Source organism: Rhinopithecus bieti, unplaced genomic scaffold (assembly GCF_001698545.2).
Source record: "Rhinopithecus bieti isolate Rb0 unplaced genomic scaffold, ASM169854v2 scaffold_41207, whole genome shotgun sequence".
Taxonomy (NCBI): Eukaryota; Metazoa; Chordata; class Mammalia; order Primates; family Cercopithecidae; genus Rhinopithecus; species Rhinopithecus bieti.
The window spans coordinates 222588-228019 of record NW_016816890.1 but is presented as its reverse complement, the minus strand read 5'-3'; the positions used below and the strand labels follow the sequence as shown (position 1 = coordinate 228019).

Here is a 5432-nt window from a genome sequence, read left to right as displayed (position 1 = left end):
AGAAAACAGACTGAAGGGGGCCAGCGCGGTGGCTTACGCCTGTAATTCCAGCACTTCGGGAGGCCAAGGCAGGCAGATCACGAGGTAAGGAGTTCAAGACTAGCCTGGCCAACATGGTTAAACCCCGTCTCTGTTAAAAATATAAAAATTAGCCAGGCATGGTGGCGCACACCTGCAATCCCAGGTACTCAGGAGGCTGAGGCCAGAGAATTGCTTGAACCTGGGAGGCAGAAGTTGCAGTGAGCTGAGATCGCGCCACTGCATACCAGCCTGGAAGACAGACAGAGCAAGAATCCATCTCGGAAAAAAAAAAAAAAAAAAGAGGAAATAGACCGAAGGGTTAAGGGAGGAGGCAGAAAACCTTCTGCAATAATCTGGGTGAGAAGTGATTGCAACAGCACTGGAGGAGGTAGTAAAAAGTGGTCAGGTTCTGTACACATTTTGAAAGTAAAACTCATTGGTTATGGAGTGTGACCGAAAGAGAGGCGACAAGAATCCCAGCAGATTTTCTCATGAGCAACTAGGGGAAGGGGGTTGCTGTTTATTGAGAGGCGAGTAGGTTGGGAGAGAATATCAGCTCTGTTTTGGAGATTTAGGTTGACTGCTACACGCCCAGGTAGAGAGGTCAATTAGGCAGTTGTATATTTATTTGGGTTAGAAGTCAGAAGATAAAAATCTAGTAGTCATCAGCCTCCCATATAATGATATCATTTAAAGCCCCAAACCTGGAAGAGATCACTAAGGAAAGGGGTAGATAAAAAGAGGAGCAGTTCTGAGCCCTGGGCACCTGAATGATTAGAGGTAGTGTGAATGATGAGGAACTAGCAAAGGAGACAGAGAATTAGTGGCCAGATGCACAGGAAGACAATCAAAGGAATGTAGTGTGATGGAAGCAAACAAGGAAAAGATGTCATTGAGGGTAGAATAATTAGCTGGTAAGTGATATGTATGATGATATTCGGCTTTATTAACTTTGGTGAGCTAGACAGAAACAATTTCGATAGATTGAAGAGAATTCAAAAGAGTATGGGAGGAGAGAAATTGGGGCCGTTAAATGCATTCAACTGTTTCAGGGAGTTTTACTGAAGAGAAATAGAGTATACAAAGAAAAACTTGGGGGAACAACAGAGGTTCTTTGTTTGTTGAGATGAGAGAAATAATGACCTATTTATGTCATTAAGTGGATAATATAGAAGAAGGAATGATTGAGAATAAAGGAGAGAGAGTAAAAAATGAATGTAATGTCTTTGAATAAGTGAAAGAGGTTGGAACCCAGAGGTGAAGTGGAGGAGCTGACCTTGGCTAGAAGCATAGACAGTCCGTCTATAGTGCTAGATGGAAGGCAGGGGTACTGGCCTTCTGTACCCCTGATGTGGTGGCAGGGGCCACTGGAATTCTCTTCTGATGTTTCAGTTTTGTTAGAACAGAAAACAGAGTTAACTGAAGTGAGAACAGGAAAGATGTACTGATCTCAGAGGATACAAGAGAAGACATAAAATAGCCATCTAGGAAAGTGAGTGAGTTCAAGAACTAGGGCAATAATCTGATTGCCCTGCAGCATTAAGAGCCCACTGGAAGCTAGAGATCACGAATTTAAAATGAGACTAGTCAGCAACCTCCCCTCCCCTCCCTCCCTCCCTATCTCTCTTCTATTCTTCTCTTTTCTCTTCTCTTCTCTCTTTTCTTTTCTTTTCTTTTCTTTTCTTTCACAGTCTCGTTCTGTCACCCAGGCTGGAGTGCAGTGGTGTGATCTTGCCTCACTACAACCTCCACCTTCTGGGTTCAAGCGATTCTCCCACCTCAGCCTCCAAGTAAGTAGCTGGGATTACAGGCACCCGCCACCACACTTGGTTAATTTTTGTATTTTTAGTAGAGACGGGGTTTCACCATGTTGGTCAGGCTGGTCTCAAACTCCTGTCCTCAGGCGATTGGCCCACCTGCAGCCTTCCAAAGTGTTGGGATTACAGGCGTGAGCCGCCGCGCCCAGCAGGGAAAGCTTTTTTAGATGCCTCCTAAAAGATTTGATTCACTTTCTAAGACTGAGAAAGCAGGTGAGGTGTGTGTAAGTGGTTGTTTTTAGGCAGGCAACCCACATCGTGATCTGCATTAGTTTCCTATTGGCTATGTAACAAATTGCCACATAGTTCGCAGCTTAAAGCAACATACAAACTACCTCCTGGTTTCTGTGGCTCATCCAAACAAGGCTTGAGGTTCTCCATGCAGGGTCTCACAAGGCTACAATCAAGGTGTCATGAGGCTTTTCTTCTGGGGCGTGGAATCCTCTTTCAAGCCTATGTAGTTGTTGGCAGAATCCAGTTCCTTGCAGCTGTGGGAAGGAGGTCCCTGTTTTCTTGCTAGATGTCAGCTGGAGGTCACTCTTGGCTCCTAGAAGCCACTGACAGTTCCGTGCCCACCACACGCCCCTCACCATGAGACACCTCACTTATTTAAGCCCAGCTGGAGAATGGCTCTATCCAATTTGCTAAGAGTGTCTCACATAATGTAAACTAATGGAAAGAGTGAAATGGATTATATTCACAGGTCCTGACTCCAGTCAAGGGAAGGGGGATTAAACAGCGCACATGAGCACCCCAAGAGACCCAACTCAAAATGGTTTAAGCCAGAGGCTGCAAACTTCCTACAAAGGGACAGATAGTACAGATTGTAAGTCTTTCAGGTCATCCAGCTTCTCCTCTCAACTACTCTGTGTTGTAGCACAAAAGCAGCCATAGATAATACATAAAAGCAAATGAACATGGCTGTGTTCTTTTTTTAAATCATTTTTATTTTTTGAGATGGAGTCTTGCCTAGGCTAGAACGCAGTGGCACAATCTCAGGTCACTGCAACCTCCATCTTCTAGGTTCAAGCGATTCTCCTGCCTCAGCCTCCTGAGTAGCTGGGACTACAGGTGTGGGCCACCACACCTGGCTAACTGTTGTATTTTTACTAGAGACAGGGTTTTGCCATGTTGGCCAGGCTGGTCTTGAAGTCCTGACCTCAAGGGATCTGCCCACCTCAGCCTCCCAAAGTGGTGGGATTACAGGCATGAGCCACCGTGCACAGCAACATGACTGTGTTCTAACAAAACTCAAGTGAACTTGGAGGTCATCTCAGAATTCTGCCTACTGATAGCTCTCACCTGAAAAATTAAATCAGTAATCTAACAGTAGAACATTACACACTTAGAAGAGGAAATATGCTGTATTTGGCATGCTCCTTGCTTAGAGGATAGACATTTAAAACACAACTCCTTAAAACACAAAGTTTTTTTTTGTTTTGTTTTGCTTTAACATTTATTTTAGGTTCAGGGGTACATGTGATGGTTTGTTACAAAGGTAAACTCATGTCCCTGGGGTTTGTTGTATAGATTATTTCATCACCCAGGAATTAAGCCCAGTACCCAATAGCTATCTTTTCTAATCCTGTCCCTCCTCCCACCCTCCACTATTGAGTAGACCCCAGTGTCTGTTGTTTCCTTCTTTGCGTTCATAGGTTCTCATCATTTAGCTCCCACTTTTAAATGAGAACATGCAGTATTTGGTTTTTTGTTTCTGCATTAGTTTGCTAAGGATAATAGCCTCCACCTCCATCCACATTCCCGCAAAAGACATGGTCTCGTTCTTTTTTATCGCTGTGCAGTATTCCATAGTGTGTGTGTACCACATTTCTTTATCCAGTCTGTCATTGATGGGCATTTAGGTTGACTTTGCTATTGTGAGTGTAAAAAATGTTTTTGTTAGTGTGAAGAATGCTGCAGTGAACATTCATGTGCATGTGTCTTTATGGTAGAATGATTTCTATTCCTCTGAGTATATACTCAGCAATGGGACTGCTGGGTTGAATGGCAGTTCTGCTTTTAGCTTTTTGAGGAATTGCCATACTGCTTTCCACAATGGTTGAACTAATTTATACTCCCATGAACAGTGTATAAGCATTCCCTTTCCTCTGCAACTTCACCAGCCTGTTATTTTTTTACTTTTTAATAATTGCCATTCCGACTGGGTGTGAGATGGTATCTCATTGTAGTTTTGATTTGCATTTCTCTAGTGATCAGTGATGTTGAGCTTTTTTCATGTGCCGTTTGGCCACATGGATGTCTTCTTTTGAAAAGTGTCTGTTAATGTTCTTTGCCCACTTTTTAATGGGGCTCATAAACACAAAGTTAATGTGAAAGTCCTGAAGAATCCATTTTTTAGTTTCGCTCTTGTTGCCCAGGCTGGAGTGCAATGGCACAGCCTCGGCTCACTGCCTCCCACGTTCAAAGGATTCTCCTGCCTCAGTCTCCCAAGTGGCTGGTATTACAGCCATGCGCCCCCATGCCCCGATAATTTTGTGTTTTTAGTAGAGACGGGGTTTCACCACGTTGGTTAGGCTGGTCTCGAACCCCTGACCTCAGGCGATACACCCTCCTCGGTCTTCCAAAGTGCTGGGATTACAGGCATGAGCCACTGCGCCCAGCCTGGATTCTGGCTTTTACTCTATGCTTCAAAGCGTACTCCAAGATTATATTTAAAGATTATCTGATGGCTTATTCTAGTGCTCTCATGATTTTATTTCCCCTTTGCCCTTTCTAAAAATGTTAATTTATCTGGAATTTATCATGGTGAAACATGTAAGGCTTGGATACAACTTTTGGTTTTTTCCTCAGAGGGCTACTCAGTTGCTCTGACATCATTTATTGAACAGACCATCTTTTTCCATTGTTAAGTGGTGGCATTTTATCATATACTAAATTTCTTTTTATATTTGAGTCAATTTCTGGACTTTGCATTTATAATTCATCGAGTTGCCTTGTCTATTCATATACCATACCCTTTTACTTGTTAGAGCTTTATACTATATTTTAATATCTGATACAACTAAGAAACCCTTGTTTTTTTATTTTCAGGATTTCTGAATATTCTTGCTCCTTTTTCCATATTGTAATGAGCTTGTATAGTTTTTACAAGTCCTTTTTTAAAATTGAGTGTTTTGCATTATAGATTGGGAATAATTGACATCTTTATATAGTTAGGTCTTTTATTCTAAAAATACATACATCCTTCCATTTGTTCAAGTTTTCTTCTGTGATCCTCAGTGGCATTTTAAAGTCTTTTCGTATAGCTCTTGTTCACTTCTTAAGCCTAGGAATTTAACCTTTTTGTTCTAATATAAATAGGGCCCTTCTATTTTTAACCCAATGTTGTTTCAACGATTCTTAAAAGCCAAAAAAACACATTTATTCTACTTTCATAAATGAACTCTCATAAATATATAAGTAGCAACAGGACTTGCAAGTTAATTCTGTCCTAAATATTTCATTGGTAGGAAGAAAACAAAAACCTTTCCCAAATTCATACAAGTAAAATGATATTAGGAATACATTAAAATGTTTTCTTAAGATCGTTTTTTGTTTGTTTGTTTTTTTGTAGAGACACGGGGTCTGGTCATG

General features: G+C 41.7%; 1 protein-coding gene across 3 annotated transcripts in view; it reads right to left on the bottom strand.

Annotated features, from left to right (window-relative positions):
- The window catches only part of GPRC6A (G protein-coupled receptor class C group 6 member A), a 28915-nt gene that overhangs the window by 7161 nt on the left and 16322 nt on the right, over positions 1-5432 (bottom strand). The gene's annotated exons all lie outside the window — the stretch shown is intronic.